We start from the raw sequence: 15,277 nt of genomic DNA on the forward strand, positions 1-15,277 counted from the left end.
TCACCTCACCGGTTTTGATGGTATTTGTGGAGTTTCGATGGATGAGGTAGAATGTCGTCCGCTTGGCCCATATCTGTTGCAAGATCAAAGAATGGATCCACAGGTGTGTACTCATATTTACAACTGATCAGGTTAGTGCACAGATAAATACATGCTCCTTTTCATGTCTGATTTTATTGCTGGGTCATGCTTCTTTGGCATGCCATCTTCTCTCTCTCTCTATCTTTTGGGTCATGCTTCTTTGGCATGCCATCTTCTCTCTTTCTTTCTTTTTTTTCGATTAACATTGTCAGACAATATTTAAGGAGCACACGATTCATCTGAACATAAAACCTTAAATCAAGTGCGTAAACAGAACAAAACCATGATGGGTCACAAAATTTGATCAAGCTCAATCATGTAGCCAAGAGACATAGCATGGAATTTTTATATGGCTCTGGTAGCATGGTGGATAAAGAGATAAGACCAAGAACTTACTTTTTGTTTTTATAAGTAAAATCCTAGACTGGTCAACATGGAAGAGACAAACAACTTCAAACCAGTCATATCACGTTAGTCAACAACTAAGTATCATGGGTCCTATAAAATATGGTTCACAAACTCAAGCGCAGCATGAAAAATATTTATGCAAGGCATCTATCAAGAGCTCTTATTTAGCACATTTCTTAAACAGGTTCAAGGATTTGAAAAGATACGCTCATGTTTAGAAACGCTAAAGGGAGGAAACAAGTGAGACAGTGCTGTAAGCATCTAGGCCCTCAAGGTATGTTTCGGTGATTAATGACAACCATTATTGTGACTAATGAGTTTGTGCAGCTTAATAGATCATTATCGCTCATTTGGTCATATGTCAAAAGAGGCCCCTCAATTTCGGTTATTCTAAAAGGCGATCTCGGTTTTCAACTTATATATATGTCAAGGCTAAGGATCTTTCTAGTCCTAAGTGTCACAAGGTTGAGAAGGACACTTAGGTTAGTATAGGTTTTATAGTTTTGTAGTGATCGCACTATTAAGAGGGGTTAAGGCTTAGTAACTTGAGCATGGACATGGTCGTTTGAAAATGGATGCACACTATGGTCACTCAGGTTTTTAGAAGTTCAAATAAGTGGTTCTCAAACTATATCTCAAGAATATTTGAATTTCACTCAAGACTCAAATCAGAAAAGACAAAATCAGAAAAAGTCTATACACCGGTTTAACCGACGCTCTCAATTTTCTATACGTCGGTTAAACGAAGTCAGCAGAGTCTGGACAAATTCAATACACCGGTTAAACCGACGTGTTTGAATTTAACGTCGGTGCATTGGTCCAGAGTTGGTTTTTCCAGGGAAATTCAAGTTCTATTCACCGGATTAACCGACGCTGTTTGAATCAAGACGTCGGTGCAATGGACCAGTGAGATGGTTTTTTCAGAGGAATTTAAAAGTTGTACTCACCGGTTAAACCGACGATAGGTTTGAGTTAACGTCGGTGCAGTTGTCCAGAGACTTGGTTTTTCAGTGGTTCACTGGACAACTACACTCACCGGTTAAACCGATGCCACGTCGGTTAATCTGCCCCAGTTGTAACGGCTAGTTTTCAGAAGAGGCAGTTTACATTCACCGGTTAAACCGACGATGACAATGGGGGGGGGTACGTCGGATTAACCGGCGCTACGCAGTTTTCTGGCAGCTTTTCTCCAACGGCTCTATTTGTGTGAGCTGCCTTTATATACCCCTCCAATGGGTCATTTCGCCCACTCTTGACACCAGGCAACATCCAAACACTCATACCATAGTCAAGAGCCACTTTGAGCTTCATCATTCACATACTTGTGCTTTCAATCAATCAAGAAGCAAGATTAAGGACTTGAGTAGAGAAAAGCTAGTGTGCATCCATTCTTGGTGATCGGTTCTTGCTCAAGTGAAGGCCTTAGCTTGTTACTCTTGGTGATTGGCATCACCTAGGCGATCTTGGTGATCGGGGTGTTTCTCGCGGAGCTTGCCAAGGATTGTGGGAGCCCGGAGAAGAAGATTGTACGTGGCTTGAGCTCCACCACGCCGGGATGGTGAACGGAGACTCTTAGTGAGCGCCCAAGTCTCGGTGACATGGGAGGTGACAAGACTCTTAGTGAGTGTCACAACGTGGACTAGGGGTGTGTGCCAACACATCGACACCACGGAAAAAAATCCGGTCGTCTCTTGTCCACTCTCTTTATTCAAGCATTTTCTTTCATGCAATTTACTCATGAGCTTGACTTAGAGATCATAACTTAGCTCTACCTTGCTAGTCTTTACTTTGTTTTTTATCTCTCTTAGCTTGTGTAGGTAGTTTAGTTATCCGGTTGGTGAATTGGTGCCCTACTAGTATTGCATAGGTTAAGGTTGCTTTACCTTGCTTTAGAATTTGAAAAAGGCCCAATTCACCCCCCCCTCTTGGTCCATCGATCCTTACAAGTGCAAACTCATGAATCGGAGCGGGAGGTGCACGTGACGTGTGAATGTGATCGTGGATGTGTAGCGTCATGGGATCTCCCCCACACTTGTTTTCGACCTACTCTTCGATCATAGACAAAACAAACCAAATATGAAAGATAATGGGGCTCTGCCGGCATTAACACCGGGGAGCCAAAGTTCACAAATCTGAATGAAATAAAGACCGGGGCGCGACTAGACTGACCTAAACCTAAACGACTCGATTAAAACTAGCTCCCAACTAAACCTATGATAACGACCTTTCTAAGGAGGCGACTCCTAATAGAGGTCCTTATGGCCCGTAACCTCAAACAAGCGCTTCATCTTAGTGCTCAACCCTCTCCGCATAAGACGTAAGTCATCTCGAAGCTCTTCCACCTCAATCTTCCTCACTGCATGCTGGTTCTCAAGACCCCTATTCTCCAGGCGTAGCTGCTGGACCATCGCGGAGGGGAACGCGCAGCGGAGCGGGGGCGGTGGATGTCGCACCCCATGGTCGGCCGACCAGGCAGGTCGGCCGACCGGAGGGTGGCGCCCACCGGTCCTTCGCTGTTCCCCTCGGCCAGGATCATGGTCAGAGGCTGCACAAAGGTTACCACGTCTTCCATTGATGCTTCAGTTGCAGGAATTGGGGAGTTGACTGCCCGAAGAGTCGCTGGAGGGGTCATGGCTGGTGTGGTGGATACGGTTTTGGATTCTCCCTCGTCGGCCATGGGTTGATGGTGATGGGATGCTGGTGGAAGTGATGGAGGTTTTGGGGAATAGATGGAAATAAGGTATGGAGTTTAGGGTTTCTGAAGAGAAGAAGAGGAGTAGGAGACTCCTTTCCTCGTCGCGAAATGCCGGCACGCCTCACAGAATTGGACTCTAGGTGGGTCAAGGAGGCCGTGCCCCGAAGTTGGGCCTCATTGAGACTGGCCCAGGTTCGGCCGACCTATAGGTCAGTCGACCTTGGCTGGCCCCAGTGGGCCCCAGCTTGCACGGGTCAACTGGTATGGTCGTGTGCTTGAGAGATATGATGGGCCCTCCAGCTCTTTTGGCCTATATGGCTCTTTTTGAACATAAGTACGGGATCGACTAAGTCAATCACGTCTATCTCTTCATCAAGAGCTTTATGATGGTCTAGGAAAAGCTTGAGTCGTTGACCATTTACCTTGAAGGCGTTACCATCGTCATCTTGTATCGTGATGGCTCCATGTGATGATGTGTCGATGACGCGATATGGTCCTTGCCATTTACTTCATAGTTTCCCATGACCAAATAACTTGACCCTAGAGTTGAAGAGTAATACCTTGTCTCCAGGATTGAAGCTCTTAGGCTTCAATCGCTTATCATGCCATCTCTTGGTTCTCTCTTTGTAGATCGAGGCGTTATGATAAGCTTTGTCTCTCCATTCTTCAAATTCCGAGATTTGACATTTCCTGTATTCTCCGGCTATTTTAAGATCCATGTTCCACTTTCGGATAGCCCAATGTGCTCTGTGCTCCAGCTCTACGGGTAAGTGGCAAGTTTTCCCATAGACAAGCTGATAGGGTGACATTCCAATGGGTGTCTTGTATGCTGTACGGTACGCCCATAGTGCATCCGGTAATTTCAGCTTCCATCCCTTCCCCATCTCATTCACGGTCTTCTGCAGAATATTCTTGATTTGCTTGTTAGATGTTTCTGCTTGACCACTGGTCTGAGGGTGATATGGAGTCGCGATGTTGTGCCTTGTCCCTAGTTCCTTGAGAAAGTTCCGGAAGGCTGAGTCAATGAAGTGTGATCCTCCGTCACTGATTACCATCCGTGGTGTGCCAAACCTTGGAAAGATAATCTCATGGAACATCTTACGGGCATGCTTTGCATCTGTGGCTCTGCATGGCATGGCTTTGACCCATTTGGAGACGTAATCTACGGCGATCAGAATATACTCGCATCGTTGGGGTCTTACGAAAGGTCCCATGTAATCAATACCCCAAACATCAAAGAGTTCGACCTGAAGATTGTAGTTCAGGGGCATTGAATCGCGAGCTATGATCCCTCCATGCCTCTGGCAGTTTGGACATCTGCGGATGAAGTTCTTTGTATCTTTATACATAGATGGCCAATAGAAACCACTCTGCCAGATTTTCGCTTGAGTGTGAAATACACCATAGTGACCTCCATATGGTGCTGCATGGCATTTCTCTTTGATCTTTTGTCCTTCTACCGTAGGTACACAATGTCTGAGTAACCTATCTGCACAGACTCGGTACAGATATGGTGCATCCCATAGGTGGCGTCTGCTCTCTTGTACTAACTTCTTTTTGCTCTCCCCTGGGGGTATATACCCCGAAACCATGAAGGTTACGATATTTGCATACCAGGGGTGCGAAGCTGTTACTTTGAGAAGCATGTCATCCCGTAGGAAGTCATTCATTCGCGGGTCTTGGGTATTTGTATTGGTCATGCGCGATAAATGATCCGCCACTGAATTCTCTACTCCTTTCTTATCTTTAATTTCCAAATCAAACCCTTGGAGTAGAAGAATCCATCTGATCAACCTCGGTTTAGCATCCTTTTTAGTGAAGAGGTACTTGAGTGCGGCATGGTCTGTATAGACGATGACCTTGGTACCCACTAAATAGGATCTAAACTTGTCGATAGCGAAGACAACTGCTAGGAGCTCTTTTTCTGTTGTGGCATAATTGAGTTGAGCTCCAGTGAGTGTCTTGCTTGCGTACGCGATCGTGTGATGCTTCTTATCCTTGGTTTGACCAAGTACGCCCCCACCGCATAATCACTAGCATCACACATGATATCGAATGGGAGCTTCCAATCTGGAGGTTGAATGATTGGAGCTGAGATGAGTGCCTTTTGAGTGTGTTAAAGGCTTTGTGGCACTCATCCATGAATTGGAAAGGAGCATCCTTAGCTAGGAGACTTGTGAGGGGTCTAGCAATCTAGGAGAAGTTTGCGATGAACCTTCGATAGAATCCGGCATGGCCAAGGAAGCTTCTGATTCCTTTCACATTGATGGGAGGCGGAAGTTGTTCAATGACTTCAATCTTCGCCTTATCCACCTCTATCCCTCTTTCGGACACTAAGTGTCCTAAAATGATGCCTTCACGGACCATGAACTGACATTTCTCCCGGTTGAGGATCAGGTCCTTTTCTTGGCATCGCTGCAAGACTCCGTCTAAATTTTCTAGACAATGATCGAAGGTAGTCCCATAGACCGAGAAGTCGTCCATGAAAACTTTCATAATTTCTTCGATCATGTCGGAGAAAATGGACATCATACACCTTTGGAACGATGTGGATGCATTACATAACCCAAACGACATTCGTCGGTAGGCATATGTTCCATAGGGGCATGTGAACGTGGTCTTGCTCTGATCTTCGGGATGTATGGGTATTTGATGGTAACCAGAATAACCATCAAGGAAACAAAAGTAGGAGTGCTTCGCCAATCGCTCTAACATCTCATCGATGAAAGGCAGTGGGAAGTGATCCTTCTTAGTGGCCTTGTTGAGTTTTCTATAATCTATACACATCCTCCATCCCGTGACTGTTCATTGGGGAATTAGCTCGTTCTTGCTATTTTCCACCACCGTCATGCCTCCTTTCTTGGGTACGACTTGGACTGGGCTTACCCACTCACTATGCGGAACAGGATAGATAATTCCAGCATCCAGGAGTTTAAGAACCTCTTTCTTTACCACCTCCATCATAGCATTGTTCAACCTTCTTTGGGGTTCCCTAGAAGGTGCTATTGCGGGATCCAATGAGATTCGGTCGGTACAGAGGGCAGGATTGATGCCCTTGAGATCTTGTAGTGTATAGCCTAAGACCGATCGATGCTTCTCTAGAACAGCGATGAGCTTATTCGTCTCCTCTTCCGAGAGTTTGTCACTGATTATTACGGGAGACTCTACATTGCTATTCAGGAAGGTGTATCTAAGCCCTGAAGGTAGAGGCTTTAGCTCAATCGGAGGTCGTGATGGCTTCTCAGTCGCGAGCAGTTCAGAAGTGTCACCGGATTCTTCTTCTGCATCGCTGACTTCTTCCGGCATTTCCTTGATATCCTCCTCGAGGCCCAAGTCAAAAAACTCGGAGGTGGAAGTGGCCATTATTTCCTCGATCGGCTCTGGAATAGGGAGATCTTCCACAGAGCATGTTAATGCTCGATCCACGGGGATGTGGAACGTGTCCTTCCCTAACTTGATGTTTAAACATCTGTCTTTAGGAACATCCGAAAAGAGAGCCTTAAGGGGATGTTTTATCAAGAAGTCGAAGTTGAGATCTTCGAAGATATGGAAGTTCAGACGAATTTTAACATCATTGTGCCATAGTGGCACATCGGTGATTATCCCGTAACTACTTGAAAGAGAACCTGAAGGTCTCCTGAGCTGTCTGTCTGTCGGAGTGATTTTGTAATTGCCTAGAAAAGCTAAGGCAAACTCATCTGACATGAGATTAGCGACGACAATGGGACTATAGAGAGCGTCCACATTTTGATCTTGGAGGCGGCAACGGAATGAGATGGAGGGAGAGTTTAGATAAATTGGAGATACGGATGACTCCCCTTCCTGCAGCCATTCGTTGCTGATCAATGTTGTCAACTCTTGAAATGTCTCCCGAATAAAATTCTCCTCTAAGGGATCAGTGGGAGTGATAGGGCTTGGTGGTCGCTTCTGACAGAAGTATCTTGAGGTATTGCCGAAGTCTTAAAAGACATCCGGCTCGATACTTCGGAGAAATTACGGAGGTAGAGGGTCTTCTTCCTCCGATATTTCAGATTTATGTTCAGGGGCGGTCCCATAGATCGAATCTACTGATTGGCTCTCTGGGGGTTCTGATTCAATTTCCGAAGGCTCCGCTTGACGCATCTCGGGCTCTGTGGGGACTAGCTCGTGGATACAAACGAAAGAGGTTCTGTCCAAGATTTTGTCTAGGACTTCCCTACTTTCGGTTGGGGTAAGATGAGCAAAAGATCCTCCAGAGGTAAGATCGAGATGGTGTGCAGACTCCTTGTCAAGACCAGCATAAAAATGCTAGAGCAATAGATGCTCGGGTAATGACAAGTCTGGGCCCGATTTTACCAATAAAGTAAATCTAGCCCAAGCTACACTGATTGATTCCTTATTATTCTGACGAAAAGTTAAAATTTCTGTTCGTAAGGCACATATTCGTGAAAGCGGAAAGAACGCAGAACAAAATCTGTCCCGAAGTTCAATCCAATTTCCATTCACACAGCCTACGACACGAATGTACCATTGCTTCGCTTTGCCTGAAAGGGAAAAAGGAAACAATTTCCATTTAAGAGTTTCGTGTGTCATGCCCAAAATTTTCTTGCATGAGCACACTTGCTAAGACTCGCGCAGATGATGGTAGCGATTTTCACAATCCGTTCCTGAAAAGGAATTTTCCTTAACAAAGGCTATGTAGCCTGAGTCGAGTTCATATCTAGTAGAAAGAATTGGGTCAGCAGAGGGTGCTAGCTCATAGAACTCGCTCTTGGGTAAAGAGAGTTGTAAAAGGGATAGCTGCTCCATGTGTAGCGGGGATTGAGGTAGAATCAAAGAAAAATAAAATAGAAGATACGAGGATGACTGAGTCCGTAGATAATGTAGCTACCGTTCCCCGGCAACGGCGCCAGAAAGCTTGTTGGTATTTTGCAACGTCACGAATAAAATCCAAAAGCGCACGGATACCAATGTAGCTTTCACCCAGGAGTATTTCAGGGTATCGTATCCACTAGGGAATGTGAGTATGCTATCTACAGGTTCAGGTTCATCCAAGGACACACATGACGGTGTAGAGAAGACAGAACAGAGGACTTTCTATATCTAGAATCTATGCCTAGAAGAAGAGATCACGTCGCCGTTATACTTCGAGCTAAAGGTATCGACCGGCTTATACAAGCCGATAGCTCCAATATGTGCTCTATCTGATATCCGAACGTGGAGGATTATGAAAAGGCTCGAATAGGGCTGTCACCACCTACCGGCTACCTCTACAAACCGTGGGACTATCAGACAACTGAGTGGTATAGTCCAGCCTAGACACCACGTCTACGCCTTTCCCTACTAACCTTAGCCCTGGCCAAGACTACCCTTTTCTATCCGGGGTCTTAAGCTAAGATCAAATGCTACTCGCTATCATACACATCAACTAATATAAGGCATAGATGATAACTTGCGATCTAAACTCTAATTCCAAAACAAACAAAGAAAGTCTCGAACACTTACAACCGAATAAGCATCCGTCGAGGTACAAGCGGAGAAGAGTGCCGACAGACCCGGCACTTCCCCCGACTCCTCACTCTCCTCCTCTTCTTCTACACCTCCTAGTCTACCGAAGCATCTAGGATGAAGGCCTCAAGCTCCAAGGGAGAAAGGTGAGTTGAGAGGGTGTGATGTGTGTGTGTGTTCATTCCTCTACCCGTCCCCTTGTATTTATAGGAGGGAGCCACCCCGAGATCGCAGCTCTTCTCTGCAGAACCGACATTGGAAGCCAGTGAGGGAGCACCACGTGGCAAAGTTGAGGCGGTGGGGCCCATGGGCCTGGTTGGCTGACCAGTCCAGCCTCCCAGTGGGCCCACCGACCTCCCCTTTCGGTCCAGGGTTTCATTCCTGGGCCCACTTGCCATTGGCACGAGTATTAGCTCTTGTACTGTTGGTTTCTTGCTCTGGTGGGCCATCTATTCCATATTCTGACACGTGTCATGTCCTGATTTGCTGGAACATTATGTCCTGGATCAAACCACACCATTATACTGCAAAATCAGCTGGAAATCACCTGCACACATTCTAGAACATCACCTGTGGAATCCGTTAGTAAATAAATCTACCCTAGCATTTATTCCATATTTTAGTCCCTTTTTCTGCAGGAGTTGATGGTCGAAATTGGTTGTTAATGACCGTCAACAGTTGCCGATTTTGAGTGGGAGAATTGGAAAATGGATTCTAGCATTATCAGAATTTGATTTGAGATATGAATCAGCTAAAGCGGTTAAGGGGCAAGTCATGGCCGATTTTGTTGTTCAACATTGTGGACCAGAATTAGGAGTTGTTGATCTAGTTCCATGGACATTGTTCTTTGATGGTTCATCATGTGGAATTGGATCTGGCATTGGCATTGTCTTGGTGTCGCCTCGGGGGGCAACGTTTGAGTTGTCTTTTTCAATAGAAGCTACTGCTACCAACAATCAGGCTGAGTACCAGGCTTTGCTTAAAGGAATTCGGCTATTGCAAGAGATCGGAGCTGATGCAGTAGAAATATTTGGATCTGGGGCATAGATCAATTTGCATCTGGAATTAACAACAATTCCTTCATGAAAAGGAAAATAAAATTACCGACACTGTCTTTAGATCTTTGAAGGAACAATTGGTCAGTCAAGATCTCAACAATGCTAGGGCATGTTCCAGAACTTTCAGTAAAGAAGGTTGGGCCAAGCATGATATATTTAACACACTACTAGGAATTGTATAGTAGTAGAAGCATGCATACATAATCAATGGACCTTTGATCTTTCTTCTTTACTGATCTCAGCATCTATTGTTGAGTTGTGTGATGGTGAAGACACGGGAAAAGTTATCCACGGATCCCAGAAAAGAAGAACCTACTAGTAGATGCAAGTCACATGCAAGCATTGAATAAAGAGACCGAGCACAATGGAGATTCCGACATAGATGTGAATCTTGCATGCGTGTACTGAGACGTATATCGTGCTAACGGATACGCTCAATGAGATCCGACATGTGTTGAAGTGCCGGCAGTAACAAAGCTAAGGCGTCCCAAATGATGAAGCCCCACAAAATCTAATCGGCTCACCTGACATCCCACACCTCGTCGTGTTGCAGCAACTCTGCACCCTTTTTTATGATGAAGATGTGAGGAACAGAATTCTTTACTATATAAGTTGTTCAGGAATCAGGAGTGCAATATGCAATTGCAACTCTGAACACTAGCTACCTCCTCTCTGGAACTCTCCTCCGAGCTATGACAACACTTACCTGAAAAAGTCTTTTTTGAACGGCAACGTATGCTATGCAAATTAACTAAGTATGCAAACTATGAAAATTCCAATCAGGACCATCGGAACCTAATCCAATGGCTACTGTAGAGATGGGTTATTTTTAGCACTTAAACGCTCCCACCAATTTTTGCACAAAGTCAAATTAGGAGGAGATTGGTGGGAGGGCTTAAGTGCTAAAAATAATCCATCTCCACAGTAGATATTGGATTAGAATCCCATGGTCCTTATTGGAGTTTTCATAATTTACATACGAAGATGGTTTGCATAGCATACATTGCCTATGGGTTAATCTTGATCACCATGTACTTCAGAAACCAACAAGCATTCGTCCTTGCTTGGAGTGTTCTCGGGTGCATGAATAATGATGTAATAGCTAGGCTAATCAATCCTTTTCCCCTCTTAACCTTGCTTCTTTACGCAAATCCTTGGATGCAAACTATCAGCATATTGTAATGAAAAAGTTTATGTTGTAGGCTAACGCCTACCATAAACTAAAGTTCCTCAAAGAAAAAAAGTAAAGAAAATTTGATTCATCCTTTGGCATTAGACTCGATCATTCCTGTTAGCCTTCAATTTGAAACTTACAATTAAAGCTAAATATAGGTTGAATTGGGTATATATCCTCTCGATCGCCATCCTATTTATTGATTTTTGAGATGGATGGATGCAATTTCAAGTCATAGCTTATTAGCTGCTTATTGTACAAAATCTTATAAATGAGTATTTTTTGACGAATATATTAATTACAAAATCATTGGAAGAATATTATGAAAATGACTTATTGTGGGCTGAATCGAGATCCTCGATCCCATTCCCTCGAAGCCCCCCTCCCCCCGCGTCGCTTTTCGCTGGCGACCCGGGGGTCGCCGCGCGCCGCCTTCCACCCCTCCTCCGCGTCGCTCCTGGTGGCCGCTGCCACCGCCGGCCTCCATCCGGGCGGCGGCGGCCCATGGCCGTGCCGAAGTCGGCGCCAGCTCGCTCCCCTCACCCTCCCCTCTCTCTCCCACCTCCTTCCTCTTCCCGCCCTTGCGACCTCGCCGTTTCTTCGCCGCCGCCGGCCGGCGGGGCCGGTCCCGGCCTGCTCCTCGCCGGATCCGGGCCCCCATGGCCGCATCCGCCGCCGGGCTTGGGTTTGGGTGCAGGATCCGCCGCCCCCGGTCGGATCGCCGCCGCCCGGGCTGGGGGCAGTGCCGTGCCGCCGCCGCCCGGATGGTGGGCCGTGCCCACCTCGGTGGCCGGCGACGGTCTGTGGCTGCGCCGCCGCCGCCTCGGTGGCCGGGGGCGGTCTGTGGCCGCGCCGCTGCCGCCGGGGGCCCTTGGGGCCCGTGGCCGCGCCCCTGCTCGCCCTGGGGCCCGTGACCGTGCCCCGCCGCCGCCTTGGGGAGTCCCCGTGGCCGCGTCGCCGTTGTCGTCTCACCGTGGCCGTGGGCTCCTGGGTGGCCGCCGTCTGGGGGCGCCGCCCTCGTGGGTGGCCGCCCTAGGCGATGGTGCCTGCTGACATCGGCTATTGGCTGGGATTGGGGTGAAGGAGAAAGCCTTGGTCCACTTGCGGACTGGTGACGGCAACACCCTCGCTTACCTTGTTGAAGGCTTCACTCTTTCCGCCTATGCCCTCCTCTTCGGTGAGCTCTCCGGGTGAAAATCTAGACCATTTTGGTCGGACGACGATGGTGCCTTTCGTGTGGCTCCCTCCCTGGAGGCGTTGTCCTGGAAGCTCTTGCCGGTGGTGGTCGTATTCTCTTCTCGAAGAGGATCCACTTCTGCACCTGCCCTCGCTTAGTTTTCTCTACACCGTCCAAATCGTGTTGGTCGTCGGTTGGCGGATGCTTTGCCGCCCTTCTCTTCGTTGGCGGATACTTTGCCGCTGGGCTTCACTGGCGGATGCTTTGCCGCCGTCGTCGCTGGTCGGAGTTGTCTTCGGACGAATGCTTTGCCGTCGTTGTTGGTTGGTCGGGTGGATGCTTTGCCACCTTGTCTGTGTTGCAGATCTTCGTACCTTTGGCGGTGTAGTTCTTTTTGCAGGTTCAGTTGTGTGGTTTCGGCTAGGTTTGTGGGTTCGGGTGTTGCTTGTTGCTGTTATGTGTTATCGTTGTATTTTTTTCTCGCTTGTGTGAGCGTTTCTCCAGTGTTTCTCTGTTTTTAGTCTTTTGTGCTCTTGTGTCGGTCAAGCTCTGCTTGGCCGCATCAAGTTTGTGTCTGTAACTACTTTCTCCTTAATGAAAAATATGCAGAGGCACGGTCGTGAAAAAAATAACTTATTGTTTTATTTTAAAGAACTAACCACTCATTGTGTCAGGCTCAAAAATAAGTGGTGATACCGAGCCGGCTTGGCTCAGCTCGGCTCGGCTCGGCTCAGTCAAGCTCGTTACAATAACGAGCTAGCTCGGTCGGCTCATTATCCAGACGAGCTGAAAGTCCAGCACAGCTCGGCTTTATTGGCTAGCTCAAGGTAGCTCGTTGAGCTCGCGAGCCAGGGCAGCCACAGCCAATGCCTGTAGCAGTACCGATGGAGGCAACAAGCTAGCTCCATGCCTGTAGCGGACATCAGTGAGGCTGCAGTCGAGGATGAGCTCCGGCCGCACAGTGACTCCGTGAGGTGATACATCCACTACGCCATGGATTTGGCTGCTGGAATTTCACGAACTCCATCCGACCACGATGAGAGGAGATGGGGTGGATCCAGTCCACCGCTGAATGGAATTAGTGACTGCTCTCCATGGATGAGATGGGCAGTATCGAGCCACATCAAACTCGATTTCTCTCTGGTCGCGCCAACATGAACGAGCACCACCTTGCCTGCTTGCTGGATCTTGGCCGTGGCATGCCGATCTTTGACCGGTGAGATCATCCGGCCTCCATGCCCCCACCAATGTTGGCAATTGGTGAAGGGTCAATTACCTATGTACCATTATAAAAAGTTCGCCTTCCTTGTGTATCATCGGAAATTTGGAAAGTTCTTCAGTATCCCCCAACAAAAATTTATTTCCCTACGTACCACTCCGTCCATCTTTCCATCTGATTCTTCCGTTTGCCGTACTGACATGTGGGCCCGATCTCTACTCTCTCTTCTCTCTGTTGCTTCGCCCCTCCAACCCACGCGCTCGCCGCTCGCTGCGGCCAGGGCAGAGCTCGCGGCGGCGGCGGAGCTCGCCCCCACGCGCACCGGCAGCGGAGCTCGCCGCGTTCGCGTTGCGCCAGGCCGACGCCGCGGCGGCGCTCACCCCCTCGCGCGCCCGCAGGCTGTCGCCGCCCCGCGTCCAGGTTGAGTAGCACCGTCGGCCTCCTGAGCAGCCGTCGCCCCTGCGCGCCCGCGGCGGAGCTCACCACGACGCACGCCCGCAGCTCGACGCGGCCAGGGCAGAGCTTGTGGTGGCCGGGGCGGAACTCTCTCCGCACGCGCCCGCATCGGAGCTCGCCCCCACGCGCGCCCGCGACGGAGCTCAACCTGGACGCGGGGCACTGACGGTCGACGAGAGCGGACGCGGCGGCCTGCGGGAGCGTGGGCGGCCGAGCGCGGTGCGCGGCCGGGAGCGGGCTGCGGCCTGTGGGCGCGACCGCGCGATGGACGTCAGGCAGCGGCGCCAGCACGAGTGCACGACGGCCGGCGGGTGGTTGCGTGGCTACGCGGCGGCCGGCGGGTCAGTGGGTGTTTGTGCGGCGGCGGGCAAATGCTTGGGCAGGCAGCCAGGCAGGGAGCTACCTATTGGGCCGCTAGGCGGCGAGCAACGCAGCTCCGCCGCGTGCGCGCGGGGCAGCGGCTGCTCTGGAGGCCGGCAGCGCTGCTCAACCTGGATGCAGGGCGGCGATGGCTTGGCGCAGCATGGCGGCGGCGAGGCCGGAGCGACAGCGGGGCGAGAACGAACGCGGCGGGCTGCGGGCGCGCGCGAGGGGGTGAGCGCCGCCACGACGTCGGCCTGTCGCAGCGCAAAGCGGCCGCACGTGGGGAGATCTCCACCCCGGCTGCCGCGAGCTCTGCCCTGGCTGCGGCAAGCTTTGGGCACACACGGGGTGCGAAGCAATAGAGAGAAGAGAGAGCAGAGACCGGACCCACATGTCAGGATAGCAAACGGAAGAATCAGACGGAAAGATGGACGGAATGGTATGTAGGGAAAGAAATTTCCGTTGGATGATACTGAAGAACTTTCTAGATTTCCGAGGGTACACAGGGAAGGTGAACTTTTTATAATGGTACATAGGTAATTGACCCAGCCTGGAACTTTTGGGCTGGGCAACGGTGGAGAGCCTTAGAACAGCAAGCAAGATGAACGGCAACTAGAAAGAGTAAGCGTGGATGGGTGGCGACGGGGGCGGTGGCAGCGGCATCTTGCGGCGGTGGCAGCGGCAATGCAGCGGCATCTTGCATTGCTTATGCGATGGAGAAATTAGAATTCAGAACTAACCCTTGAGGAACACTTGGGCTGGGCTGTCTTGGGGCAAAAAAAAAAAAAAGCTAGCTTACGGCTCGTTCGGCTCGCGAGCAGGTTGAGCCAGCTCGTTAATGTAAACGAGCAAAAACTCCAGCTCAGCTCGTTACAAAATTCAATCGAGCCGAGTTGTGCCGAGTCAAGTCCATCATGAGCCGAGCGAGATAATAAGCTACGAATTTTTTGTCCAGCCCTACATGGGTACTTGCGGAGGTGGCGGCAGTGGGGGATGCGGCAGTCGTGGGAGCCCAAAGCTGGTATTGGGAGATTGGAGCCGATAGACTCGAGAAGGAAGATGATAAGTGGGGGAGAGAAAAAAATGAGAAGGAAAAAAATAGTAAGAAAAATAAAAAATATATTCATCTGGAGAAATCGTTATACCAAACGTTTTGAAG

Source organism: Panicum virgatum, chromosome 4N, assembly GCF_016808335.1.
Source record: "Panicum virgatum strain AP13 chromosome 4N, P.virgatum_v5, whole genome shotgun sequence".
Lineage (NCBI taxonomy): Eukaryota > Viridiplantae > Streptophyta > Magnoliopsida > Poales > Poaceae > Panicum > Panicum virgatum.